Below are 14,543 nucleotides of genomic sequence, written 5' to 3'. Positions count from 1 at the left end.
AGAGAAGAGTCTTCCCATCAGCCAGCAGGCCAGTGGGTAGGCCCTCTCGGGGCCGGTCCGACACCTGAGTTTCATGGGAGGCAGGTTTCCCTCGCCTGCCCTGGCCAGGCCCACCTGGGTCTCACAACCTCGTGGAAAGCAGGTGGAATTCGATTCCCCTCGTCGCACCCTCCACACGAGGCTGTCCTCCACGAAAGACACGGGGCAGATGGAGTCATCCATCCATCCGTCTTCTAACTGCTGTACCCAGGGCAGGGTCAGGGGGGAGCCGGAGCCTATCCCAGCAAGCAGCGGCACAAGGCAGGGCCAGCAGTCTCTCACAGGGCACACACTGACACAGACATAGATGGATCAGACTTTATTGATCCCGAAGGGAAGTCGAGCCCAGCCCAAGACAAGCAAAAACAGACATCAGAACAGACGAAAAATTAAAATAAGAACAGCCATACAAAATAAAGTAAGAGTTAGGTGTGTGAAAATTATGCTAATGGTCACTGTAAAACAATAGAATATATGCAAAATGCGCACAGGTATATACACAGACATGCACACTCTCGCACCGGGGCCAGTCTTTTCCAGAGTGCAATAAAGCTACCAGTATGTCTTTGGACCCTGGAAGGAAACCGGAGCACCCGGAGGATCCCACATGAACATGGTGGTGGGGGGGGGTACATACGGATTCCACACAAACAGCACCCCAGGTCCAGCAGGCAACCCAGGGGTGGCCATGCTTACCACGTAGCTACCATGCCTCTCTGCCACGGAATCAGTTTTAAGTGTTGATTTCCACAACCTTGGCGGAATGTGGGTCCACATCCCGTACCCCCGTGTTCCTGCTGTCCCCGAGGCCCGCGATTTCTCACTGAGGGGATTTTAATATTTGTCCTGGACGGGTTTTTTTCCCCTCCGCCGACACTTGTGATTGTGTTACAGCACTGACTGTAGCGGACCCTCCTAGAAGCAGAATAGCGCGTAGTACAGCGCGGAGACGACACGGTAAAATGACAGTAAAGCAGAGAGACGTGTGGGAATGAACGTGGGGAAACGATTGGATTTCACACCCATGAGGGCCTGTGGCGAACTTTCACCGGGATTTCCACCAAGCGAGACGAACGGAGAGCAGGGGCGGACATGCGCCACCGACTCGGACCGTGAAATTAATTTTCCGCTCACGGCGTGAAATTCCCGGGATGCGATTTCGCAGGTGCGCGGCCTGGCCCGACCGGTGCGGGGCGTTAGCGGTGGCGACTTCACGACCGCTTTACAGAAAAGCAATCGCTCTCTTTTTTTTCCCCCCTCCAGTGTAAGATATTTCGTTATCAAGAAGATCGATTGGATTCCCCTGGTGACGTTGTGTTCGTTTTTGTTTCTCTCTGTTCTTGAACGCAGTGCTGTTTATTCTCGTCAGCGACGGTCGTCTTTTATTTCATTGTACAAATAACCACAGATCTTTTTTTATTTATTTATCACGGTGCCGGGGTCCAGAACTACCTTTCGACCACTTATATCCTATTAGTCCAATTTAAGAGGTGTGAGAGAGGAGGTTCCTTGATTGGAACTAAATAAATCTGAAAACTGGGAAGGACGCCAAACAATTGTGTCATAAGGCAGTCTGCCAAGGAGAAGCAGCTCATGTGGTTTCTAGTAGCTAATTGATCTGAGGATCTCCTCCAGCTGCTCCTGGAAAAAAATCCGGGGTATGGGCTCCGCCATTTTTCTTTCTGAATCGGTTTCGTACCCGTGTTCCTATGAGGAATTTGAACACCGTGCGAGAACCCTGGCTGAGGAAGAGAGGTTAAGGGCCCTGGATTTAGCTGCGACGTTGTGGACAGATCAGTCCCAGCAGGGGGCGCTGTTTCTGCAGGGTATTGCTCGCGTTTCATGGTTCGACGAGCACGCTCGGCTGCACAATGGGTAGACCCGAGCGGAGCTTAAGATTAAACCCTTTAAAAGCGAAAGTAGTGATGCCCTCCGTTTGTTCTGGGGTATCAAAAAACCCTCCAAAATCAGGACCAGGAAAAGTCAGTGGGGGGATCAGGCCATTTAGCCATTTCGCCTGTCAGAGCCGGCCTTTTCCCCTCCACCGACACTTAGTGATGGTGTCACCGCCATGGGGGCCCACTCTCCCTGTCTTTTAGATTATTGATTTGTACAAATAGGACTGGCTTTGTCCGTTTCCCTTCTAACGTCTGAGACCCCCCAACCGATTATCTCATTAACTGTCTCTTCCCTAAACTGACAAGATGAGGTTTCTTCCACCTGAGTCCCGTGTCTGCTCTTTTTTTTGGGGGTGGGGGGGGCAGTGAACCAGCAGACGTTTGTAGGCCTTAAAGCAGCGATTCCCAGCCCTGGTGCCCCCCCCAGCCGAGCCCTCAGTTACACGATCAAACCCTCCATTGACTAAATCATAAGGCGATTAAGGTGAACGGTTTGTTCCCAGCTCTAACTGTTTGTATTCTGCACGTGCGATAAAATCCCGAACTTGTGACAAGAAACAAAATGCAAATATCTAAATGAAGCAACTTCCCCGCTCAAGTGCGGCTTCACTCTAATGAAGGAGGGACGAGATGAAAACCGGCAAGTGTGTGGGCCACCAGGAGAACTGGGCACCGCCGCATTAAGGCAAAAAGGCCTCAGAATGAAGGTTCAATTAGCTCAATTAAGGCTTAATTGGACCAGCTGTTCTTTTACTGTATTTTGTTCTCCAAACGCCTCGGCCTTCCTTATGGATTTTTATCGTTTGGCAACGAATGACATTTAGATGTGTTCTCTTGCGCACAGACGGATAAGTGTTGCCAGGTGTCGGTTTTTAATCGGTTGTTCCCTCTTTGAAACTAAGAAACGCCACGACTTCATCGGATACGTCAAATTGCTAATTCATCTCGCCACTGCCTGTTACGGCGTGGAAGAGCAGCGCACCTGTGCACCGCGCCTCCCATCTTGTGGCTCCTGTAGTGTCGCTTTAACTCGCGGTTTCCGACCAGCTGCCTTTTGGCTGGTCGACAATGGTGGCTTCTCGCTGTCCGCGGGTGACTGGCCGGCGTGCCTCGTCAGAGGCGCAGCCGGGTGGCGGGTTTGAGCTATCGGCGGGCTGCCAGCTCTGAAAAGGCACGGAACCTGCGGGGGCCACTTCCCTTGATTGATTCCAGTCCGCCGCCGCCGCCGGGAGCTCGGGTGAGTGAGCGCTTTCCTCGCTTTTTACCAAAAATGGTCAAGCAGGCTCGCCGAGGTGCAGGCATTCATCCCTCCCTCACAAACACAAGGACACTGATTTAAAAAAAAAAAGACTGCTCACAACCTTACTGTTCGGGAACGCGGCCAGCGGAAGAAGCCCGTGATATTTTCATCGCCTGACAGAGTAATGTAGCCTGTGAAGAATAGCTCCGGCTCGCCTTTGTAAAAGCGGCGTACTCCGCGTGTTACAGCGACTGCTGCCTCTCTGTGTTGAAGAACTGTTTAATCTATGTGAATCGCTGTCTGCATGCTTCCTAAAATACGTCTCCTGCACCCATCATTCTTGCGATGCTTCTATTTATCTTTGTAGGTGGAATCTCTTTCCTCTGCACAACACAAACTGTCAATCAGTTTCAGTCGGGCTATTTTTTAAACTTACAAAGTTAATTATTTTTTTTTAAAGGTATTGCATCTTACAACTCTTTACCCTTGTCGTGGAAAAGCCCGAAACAACTTAATATGATTAAACAGTGAATGAAAACGCGTTTGAAGGTCCTTAAACGTCTTAGCTCTTAGAGGCTGGAGTTCCTGGGTTTCGGTGATCTAAAGCCCAGTTTGTTAATTGTAGTTCTGTACTGCTGGGGTGCGTTTGCATGCGGGAACTTTAAGAAAACGCCGGGAGCGTCTCGGTCGGGTTGAAGGAGCCAGGCACAGAGACGGTTGTCAACTAGGTTTTTCGGGACATCTTTGAAATCGACAAACACACGCACGTACTGTAGGGAACACGCGTGGAAAGGAGTTCTCCGAGCATTCAGAGCAAAGAGACACGAGGCATTCTTACACAGAGAGTTGATGGTGTCTGTAACGAAGGCTTTTTTTGGGAAGAAGTTTAATGGGACTCTGGGCTCATTAAATCGCTTGCAATTATCCCATTCCTCTGAACCCTTTATGTTCTAATGATCTTCTCTTCTTAACAGTTTGTTAAACTGTTAAGGTGACTCGTTCACGTTTTTTCACAATAAACTCCTGCAGCACACAAAAGGAAAGGATTCTGTAGTCTATTGAATTATTACAGAATCTCTGTGCCCATGTACTCCGTGGATAATGCAATGTTAACAAAGGGATCAGAAAGGCATTGATCAGAAGCTATTAATTTTTAATAGCGTGCGATTTTGAAACGGATTACTTTTAGAAATCGAGCACTTCGAAACGGCTACCGAACTATTTTCTAAGAAGATGCTTAAAAATTGCTACCAGTCAACTCCTTCCTCCTCCCCCTCCCTTTATTTCCACGCACATCGCTAGGGCTTTCCAGCCAAAAGCTCCCACATTCTTCCCTGCCTCTGCGGATAGGAAACCTTCTTCCATAAATAGCCAAGCAGGCCGGTATTGTGCGGGCAGGGGCTGAACCGCCCAGTGCCCACATAGAAACGCGCTCTCGCTCTCCAGAACAGAAGGGGGGAAGAGTTGGACTCGGGCCATGTCCATGAATCTGTTTGATCTCATTTGTTTTTCCAATTTGCTGAATTTTTTTTTAATTTATTTTGCGTTCGATGACCAACACGGCGTGCTCAGACCCGACCTCTTGGTAATCTAAAACCAGCTGGAGCAATGTCAGAGATTCAAGAGCCGAAGGACAGCGCTGCTGTCTAGAAAGTGAATGTCAGACCTCTGTGCTGAACTCTTCCAGTAGAATAAAGCAAAACGCAGTCTTAGCTCAAGTCAAATATCATCCAGCACTGGCTGGACTTATGTACGTGTATGTAGTGGGTTCCCTTAGCATAAGTACAAATTAAACAGTTTCTAGAAGATAAGCAGTAAAAAGGCTGCCTATTTTTTCTTTTTTGGTCCTCAAATATTTTTGTGCATTTTTGCCACTTTTTAAAGTTCTAGGGGGTATATTTCTGTAAAATCCATAAACGATTTCCATGTGTTCTCCCCACAGTTTTCAAAGTGTCATAAAGGAGACTGTGTGATCTGTGTGCCCACACACTTCTCCTTTCCTCGTGTGATTTGGAAATCTTAACTACTTTTTAAATGTGCATTTATTTGTGAGTTTTCCCTCTTTCTTTTCTCCCTGTTTGCTAGTCGTGGCCCACTTTTATTTTTTATCTCGAATGCATGGCCCGTTTAGCCTGTGACTCTCGGGCCTTTTCTCTTTAATCATTCAGAGCTCTGCAGCTGAAATGACGGGGGCTCAACCCAGGCGATCTCAGCCTGGAATATTTGGGTGCTTTAGTTTTTAATGGAGTGGTGGGGAAAGTATCACTTTCGTGACGAGGCGATAGCCAAATGGCCAGTTCCTTTAAAAGTGGGAGAAAATATCGGCTTCTTTGTATTCCCTGGAAAAGAAACTCCTACTTGCTCCTGTTCCCTGTGCTTGTACAATGCCTACAACTTAACGTTCCATATAATTTGTGCCATAGGTAGTTGCTACCACTCTGACAGCAGGAATGACCTAGCCAGCTTGGCCTGGTCTAGGATGCTTGATTTCGGATCTGTGCGTCTTGCCCCTCTCTTCCTAAGACCTGCGGGGTTGGATTATTCGGAATTCTGTGGCCGCGGTGACACTGGGGGGACCACTACAGCGCCAAGGCAGAACGAGCTGCCGGCAGCCGAGAATTGTTTAGAAACGCGAATCCTTCAGCGCTTTAGTCACTGTCTCGGATCAGATCGCAGAAAGGGGAGAGACCACACAAAGGAACTTCTAAAAATGGCAATCAGGGAGTTATGACACTTCATAATGCTGTTTCCCTCCCCCTCGCAACTTTCTCTGAGCAGTTGAATGTTGAATCTTAAGTGATTCGGTCACTCCTGCACTGCTGTGTGATCTTACGAGCATGGTATTTGTTTATTGTAGAATTAGGCTAATATCTTGCCAGTGTGTGTGTGAGGATGATTCTGCACCGCCTGGTTCTTGTCAAAGCGTTTCACCGATTGGTTGCAGTCTGATTTTGAGTCCTAGGACTTAGGCTGTTGAAGCTGGTTTTCACAGTGGACAATCAAGACCACCTCCAATATTATTTTTTCTCCCTGTTGTACAGGATGAAACCAAATTATGGTAAAATTATCTTTCAACAGAGAAATTGGACATTATCAGACCAATGTATTTATGTAGTTCAGGTGGGGAGCTGCGTCAGCGTGCGTAGGCTGCAAAGGAACAAGTAATAGGTTTATTCCATGCTGAAAAGAGAAGAAAGAAAACGCAGCTTTTTGGCTGTGGAGTCTTCTTCAGGTGTGAGCTCACTTGTTCCAACGTATTTATGTATTTATTTCTCCCTTAGTTGGCACACATCACTGTCTGTGTTGTCCAGTTGAAGGAACTCAAAGGTGACCTACTGCAAAGTATATTTGTGCGTCTATTTTCTAACCACTTCTTCCAATTCAGGGTCATAGGGGAGTTGGAGCAAGCAACGGGCACAAGGCGGGTGGGATGCCAGTCCATCGCTGGGCGCACACACTCACACTCACACCCACTCCCAGGCCAGTTTCCTCAGAAGCCAGTTGACCTAGCAGTATGTCTTTGGACTGTGGGAGGAAACCCATGCGATCCTGGGGGAGAACATGCAAACTCCCCACAGCTAGCACCCAGGGTCTGGAATTGAACCCAAGGCCCCAGCACTGTGCTATTATGATGCCCCTACAAAGCCATTGTTTTACACAATGTGGTCAAAGAAGCTGTTTACACCACATCTGCGTGCTTTAATCTTGGCTGGTAGAGAAACATTTACTGGGTTTTACTGAGCGCAAGTTGCAAAGAGGACACCAGATACCAGCCTTAGTTGTGTAGCACACAATGGTAACAAAAGGCAGTTGTTTTTCTTTTTTGTCCAGGGATGAGGGAAATTTTCAGTATAGATGATCACATTTTGCTTGCAAATTGTACCATTTTGGGCTTTCTAAGGCAGAAAGAATAAAGATGGGATAATGTTTCAGCATTCCTTTTGATGAAGAAAATTGCAAATAGAAATAAGATTTGTTCACCTATTTTATTGAATAAAGCATTGCTGGTGAATTGCTGTGCATCCTGGACCCCATCTGCTCTGTTGGAAGTGTGTGTGTATATATATATACTGTATGTGTAATGTATCTAAGCTGTTTTTAGAATAGAGAAGATTACATTTCTAATAAATTTGCCAGATTTGCAAATGTTGCTTAAATGTGATTTTGTTGAAGTTGATCTGAAATATTCAGGATTGGACAACAAAAGGGCAGATATTTCATTTAGATGAAGACAAGAAGAATAGGGTCGATAGAGTAAACTATGACCAATATTAGGCACTGAGCTATATACAAAATGTGTTTTTTTTTGTTACATTTTCTCTTCTAGCAAATGTGAGAAAGCAATAGGGAAGGCAAAAGAAAAGATTAGCCTTATTTTAAATCAGGACTTCCCAATCCTTATCCTTGAGACCCACACAGGTGTTTTTTCATTCCAGCCTTAATTGAACTAATATGTTGCTTGACTGGAATATGTGCAAGGATTTTTTGTGTTCCAAGAAGTTTGGGATCTTATTTTACATATGAAATGAGAGGCAACCTCCAATGTGTTTAAAAGCTGAAAGCGGTCAAACACTTTAAATTAATCCGATTATTAAGCCCCATTAGGGGTTTCATTGTTGAATGGAGAGCTTAGATGGAACGAAACCAGCAGGTGTGTGAGACTGTAGGACCAGGATTGGGAACCACTCACTTAAATGAAGGGATGTTCTGTTAAAATGTTACAGTGCCCTAGTAAGGCCTCATTTGGAGTCACTGGTAACTGCATTGCAGAAGGAAGACAGCTGCACTGGAATCAGTCTACTGAAGAGCAGGAGTACATTCTTGTGCTTAAAGCAGTGGTGCCCAGGCCTGTTCCTGGTGACCCCCCCACACCTGCTGGTGTTCATACCATCCCACCTTTGTTAGATACCCGAAGCCTTGCTTGAGTGAAGAAGTTGCTTTAATTAAAATGTGCTTTTTGTTCCTTTGGATTTTATTTCACTTTGAAAATACGGTGGGTGAGAGCTGGGAACAAATATGGTGGAGCTTTAAAACCGTTCACATTAACCTTAATAGTCAATGAAGGGGTTGATTGTGTAACTGAGGGCACAGCTGGAGCACAAAGCAGCATGGGTGGGGGTCACCAGGACTCAGAACCAGTGGCTTAAAGGAAGGACCAGCTCAAATGTCAAAGGAACTGAATATTGATAGTGCTATTTAAAGGCACTATATAAAGTTTTATTAATAGTAATTAACCTTGGTATTGTATCGTTAAGTAATTCTTAATTAACTTTTATGTACCTAATTCAGTATAAGTGTGCATGAAACAGGTTTTCTACATCCTTGCGGACAAGTCCAGTGGACTTCTTCCGGGTCAACGGTGAGGCATGACGGGAAGTATGGAGGTGGGAGAGGAACTACGACCCTTCTCGGTACAGATGGTGTGGCACGTCTTTGCACACGGGTGTGGGTGTCAAGAGCGAGACATGACATGCATCTCCGAGCCCATACCACGTTTTCGTCCACTCTGCGTGTTAATTACAGACGGTGTGATATAGTTATTTAATAACGCACCTTTGAAACGCTTTAAACACTGCTCTGTGCAGAATGTCTAGGACTCGTGTGGGTCTAAACACGGCGGTTAAAAATAGGGCTGCCCCGCCTACCGCCCTGATAACAATAACCGCTTTTATCCTGTTGTAAAAATGACTCGGGCGCTTTAATACACAGTTCGTCACAAAACGGCATCCCGTCAGCCTGAAACAGTTTTAAAACTCTCTGATTTGGGGTACTCCGATCTGACAGCGGCCCTGGGGAATTGTTGTAGTCATTCTTGGATAAATTATTGCTGACTCGTCAAAGCAGGTCCTCGCATCACTGCCTAATTAGCTCTGTCATTAATTAGCACTGCTGCGGATTCGGCGGTCCGCGTGACTTGTGCGCTGGCCGTACGAAACCCTTTGACCTGTTCAGCGCTCTACAAAACCGGTGGTGGTGCAAGGCATATGAGCACAGCCTATACCTATCCAACTGCAGCTGGTCATGTGCTTCATCTTTCTTTTCGTTTGGCTCGTAGTCTGATGTGACTTGAATACCGTTTTCCTACTGTTTCCAAAATACCGATACGTACCTCCTGAATACAGAGTATCTACTGTATAGTGTATAACAGGTCTTCGTCATATTGAAATCCTTCTCGTGGCTCGTTTGCGGGCAGGGAAGAAATTTTAACTGACTTGTCGCAGTATAAAACACGAATTTTCACAGTATCTTCTCAGACCTGTACAGTTCTTGCAGATTAACAGCAATATCGCTGTATATCTAGTTTGAATTAGCTGATGCCTGTAAATGACACATCAAAGCGGTTTCTGAACGGTAAATAAAGTGTGACAACACGTCATACAGTATCTATTGTATGTTCTAGAGTGTGTTTTTATACTACGTATAGTATAGACCTAATTTGGAAGTCTGAATGAACAGTTAAAATTGCATGAAACATAAAACGGTCAGTAGTAGAAGTGCCCGAGAGCGTTAAAGCACAGAGATGTCGCACCTTTCTGCTCGTAGAAGGTGCGCGAATCTTCCCTCTGTCTGGAATATTTCTTATTGGCAGCCGAGACGACATTGCGATCCAAGCGCTCTTGCAGGCAGCGTTATTTGGCTGCAAGTACCCCACATGCCCAAATAAAGCCTCCGCATTCCTCTTGTTTGGCATTTTCCAAAATGTTTACAAGACCTCCGCTTGCTCTTTCTCGCGCTCCCTCCCTCCCCCTGTCTCTCTCTTGAGTAAAACGGCACAATATCCACCCCGGAGATGAAATCGCTCCCCTTTTGCCGGGTTTTATTATATAAAGTAGGGAATCACTTTGTTGTCAGTGCGCGCTGAAGTTATCCCAGGCGGACTTATAAGGCAAAGCTACGACCGCGTCTGTGCCGCTTTTTCTGCCCCAAAAGAATGCGAAAGTAAAGCCGACCCAGTAACGCCACTCACTGAGAGCTTAAACCATGTTTTTATTAAAGCTACAGCACGGAGAGCGCACGACAGGATCCATTTCAACACGCAAATATTACATTCCGAGTTCCACCTTCACCCGCTATGAGATAACCCAGTTCATATAGCAGCTTAGTCTGACTCTTCCTATAAATAGACAGTTACTTTCAGCAGGGCCAAGTGTGATGTAGCTATAGTTCTCCGATGATTTATAAAACCCGACTTGGTAACTTTTTTTTTTTGCTCATGTGCAATTTTGGGAAAGGAGGACAACTGGTAAACTTAAAATGACACAGACTGGAAAACCAAAACCTTTTATTTGTGCCCTCGAACTTCCGAGAATTCCGCAAAGTCTTTACCGATCATGTGGTGTCGCCGCTTGAGAACCAGGATGCCCTGCTCTCGGTATCTGAGGGCGGCGGGGTCCGCTGATGCCAGCTGAGCACTTAATTGCTTAATTGACGCACTACTTGCATGACGTATCGCATTTTTTCGGTCTGAAAAACGGGTGATGACTAAAGCACTTACAGCAGTTTGGCACATTGTGTTGGAGTTCACACACCTTTGATTTTAGATCAGCTGGACTGACTCAGTCCAGTCCAAATGGAGATCTTACACACGCGGGGGGGCTCTGACTGCCCCCACACATACACACAGAATAAAGCGGCAAAATCTCTTTAGTCTTGAAAAGAAGAACCTGCCTATGAGGTTCAGTTCCAGAGTTTGAAAAGGTAAAAAAAGACCCACGCGAGGAGCTGCATCCAAGCTCAACAGGGAAACGCAGGCAAGTGGAAATTCTGACCTGATGCTTTCAGGACTGGAATTAGAATTGCTCTTTTACACAGCCAGACAATATTGGCAGGGTAGTGATCTGTGTAACCAATAAACCCAGCCTGTTCCCGCAGAAGCTAATAAAAAAATCCCACCATTGTTAGTTTTAATTTAAAACGGAGAAGCCTCTTAAAAAAAAAAAAAAACCCACCCACTTCCCATCTCTGTAAACTCATAAGCCAAGTACAGTAAACACAGCTCTCGCCAATTGACTTCAAAAGCCCTCAATTGCATTGCAGTTAGCGGTCGTGTTTGCCTAGGATGGGCTGGCTTTGTGCACTGAGCTGGTGTCTGCCACTGAAGTTCAGACAGTCCTTTGTCCTGTAGTCACAGATCTGCCCCTAACTCGTGGTCACACTGAGGGAATCCTTCAATCTCTTTGTGGTGATTTATCCGCTACACTGTGTGGGGGAACTAGAGCCTATCCCAGCAAGCAACAGGCAAAAGGCAGGACCCTGGACAAGACACTAGTCCCACGCATGGCGCACACCGACACAAATGCACACTCACACCAGGGCCACTTTCCCCAGAAGCCAATTAACCTACTAGTATGGTTTTGGACTGTGGGAGGAAACTGAAGCACCTGGAGGAAACCCATGTGAACACAGAACATACAAACTCCACACAGATGGCACTGCAGGTCCAGAATTGATCCCAGTGCTGTGATGTCACCACTGTTCCCCTCTGTCCTTCCTGTGAGTTCTAATAACATGGAGCTCTTAATACATCATAATACTGAACACACATTACACTATGGTTCCATTCATTTCACTCTTCCAGTGCGGCATTCTCCTGTACTTTCAGGAGCTATGGGGATCTTTCCTGGTGATGTTGGGCTTTTTTTTTAACTTTCCTCCTGGTGACTGAGCAGAGTTGTATAATGTTGACCCCTGGGCTTAGCAGTGTAAGATTGGGGTGCCCTGCCTGGATCCCCATTTTAGCAGCTGTCGCAGGACCACCCCCAAATCCGTCAGCTCCATAGGGATGTGGAGCCATTGAGTTCCTGAGCAGGTAATGGGTTAAGCAAAGATATTAAGGGGGCATTTGGCAAGCAAGCCTTTATAACTGATGCCTTGTAGCATCCTGAGACTGGACATGCCCTGATAGATTTCTTAACCCAATACTGGATACATCAAAATCCAACAGTAGCTCTGGGTCTTCATACATCAGTGATGATGGTGAATTGTGACCCATGAAGGCTGCCCCCTGGTGGTGATGGTGTGGAGAGACTCTACAAACCCCTGAAATGGATCCTATTGTCAGGTTCCTGGTTCTTCTGATCCTGATGGTGCATCTTTGTAAAAATGGAAGGCACTGTACTTCTTTCTCCCACCTCTTCGCCTACCCACCTTCTCTGTGCTCGCAAACTATTTCTTATGGTGAGTTGCCCTTAATTATACCTCTGCATTCTCATTTATAAATATGGCTGTTCTAAAACTTGAAATTCATTCAATCTTCCAATTAACAGTCCATTTAAAAATAAAAGTGCTTTTTGTTTGTTCCTGATTCCAGAAAACATGGCCTGTCTGCAGAGTACATTGTATCCAGATGATTCCCGCATAAAAAATCTGACAGTGATTCATGCCTCTGTGAGCTTCTCGCAGGGCCCATCACTTAACATTCCATTTCCCGGGCTTCCAGAACGACACACGTGTGTAAAATAGGAAAACGAGTTCATTGTTCCCAACCCCGTGACATCATGTGGAATTGCTGGATCTGGCAGCTAAGCCTGGGCTGGAAGCTGTGCTTTGTCCCCAGTGAGCGGTTTACAAACCAGTGCTAGTTCTGCACTGGAGCCACAGCACTGAACCCCCCCATCTAGAAGGTGGACCAGCCTGGGGTTCTGGAGGTGCTGTGCCTGCCAAGTAGAAATCGCTTAGTTTTACAAGGCTCCTTTTAAGAAGAATCTCCACTCCCTCCCCCTGTTTCTCAGTCTTGGATGCAATTAGCTAATTGTTCCCAGCATCCTGTCAAAGAAGCAAGCTGGCTTTGACAACAGGACTGTTATTGGTTCCATCCAGCTGCAACTCTTTGTGTAAAGCCATCCTCAGTTTCAGTTTCTACTTGGCGATAGTTATACAGCTCCTTCGTAACCGTCTTATCATGCCAGTGTTTCCTTTCTGGTGGGTTTTAAGACATCTGTGGACATCTTTGCAGTGATGTTCTGATTGGTGCAATGTCTTCAAATCTAGGTTTATCAAAAAAATCAGACTGATGAAAAATACTTGGTGGTTATGAAAGGAGAGACAGCACTGAGTTCCAGGGGTCACTGTTGGATATGATTGAACTATACTAAAGTACTGTATTACGTTTAGTAATACAGTAGTAGCAATGTATAGGCATTTAATTTTGGTCTCTTGAACACATTTAGTTTTCATGTTGAGCCAAAGATTTATACATTTGTAGTTGTGTGACGCGAAGAAAAGAGACCTATCGTGCCAGACTGCAGGGCTGTCCGGTCCCAATGCAGGACTCCAGTGTCTGACTGCTGGGACCCACCTGTACAAGTTCAAACAGTCCTTCTCAAGGCCAGACTTCAGATCTAAATTTGTTCAACTAGACCGGTGAGCAGGACATGATGTGATCTCTCTGGCTTCACAAGTCCTTGTAGTGCCCTATTATTGGAGAGTTGAGTTTTAAGTGCAGGAGTTAAAATATTTGAACAAAACGTACGTTGCTAATTCAGATCATTGCCTACATGAGGTGAAATTAAAAAAATCTTTATTTGTCTGGGATTTTTTTAAGCTTTATGAATGCTCTTCGTTCCATAGCAGAAGGGAATGCCGAAAGAAAAGCAAAGGAATAGTTTATTGGGGAAATGGCCTGGCAAGGTCAATGGATTGATTTTAATTAGATGAGCCATTGCAATGAAACAGTGGTGTTGGTTTAATTAACCCAATGGTTATCTTTTACTCCTGGTACCCTTGTTAATCTGAGCCCTAGCATGTAAGAAATGCTCTGTGATCTGTTTAAAATGCCCCCCAATGCTGACGCCATCTAAGAACCTGTGTGGTTTGTCCTTGAGTGAGTGAGGTATTACCATAGTGAGAATCTCGTGACGGTAGCATCAACGCCTTCTAACCAGGAGGCTGTCGGACCTTGAAAGCTCAGCAAGTACAAGGGGCAGAGCCCTGTAATGGAAACTCGGGTTCCACTGTAAGTGCTGGTGGGCCAGCAGGGGCAGTCTTCCCCCGGATCAGAAATCCCATACAACGCCCCAGTATGGCGGCAGGACACTATATAGGAGTGTTATAGGACGTGCCGTGCAGTTGAGGCCCTTGGGCTTTAAAGACCCCACAACACTGTTCTGGACAGTAGGACACATCACCCAGGAGGAAGTTGCACTTCAGTGATGAATACAGTGGTAAAGTGATAAAGTGGTTTAGCATTCTTTCATGACGGAGAGCCCTTGTTAGCGCTCTATGGTAAGGAATAACAATATTGGAAAGAATTTGAGGACCTGTTTGTGCACTTGTACCTTGGGCATATTGAAAAAGCACCTTATTCTCTCGGTTTGACCACACATTCTGAAAATAATGATTCTGGGGAGAAGGGGAAAACTCTTCCC

The sequence above is a fragment of the Atractosteus spatula genome, chromosome 14, assembly GCF_055471065.1.
Source record: "Atractosteus spatula isolate fAtrSpa1 chromosome 14, fAtrSpa1.hap1, whole genome shotgun sequence".
NCBI lineage: Eukaryota > Metazoa > Chordata > Actinopteri > Semionotiformes > Lepisosteidae > Atractosteus > Atractosteus spatula.
Note: the sequence above shows the minus strand (reverse complement) of the source record.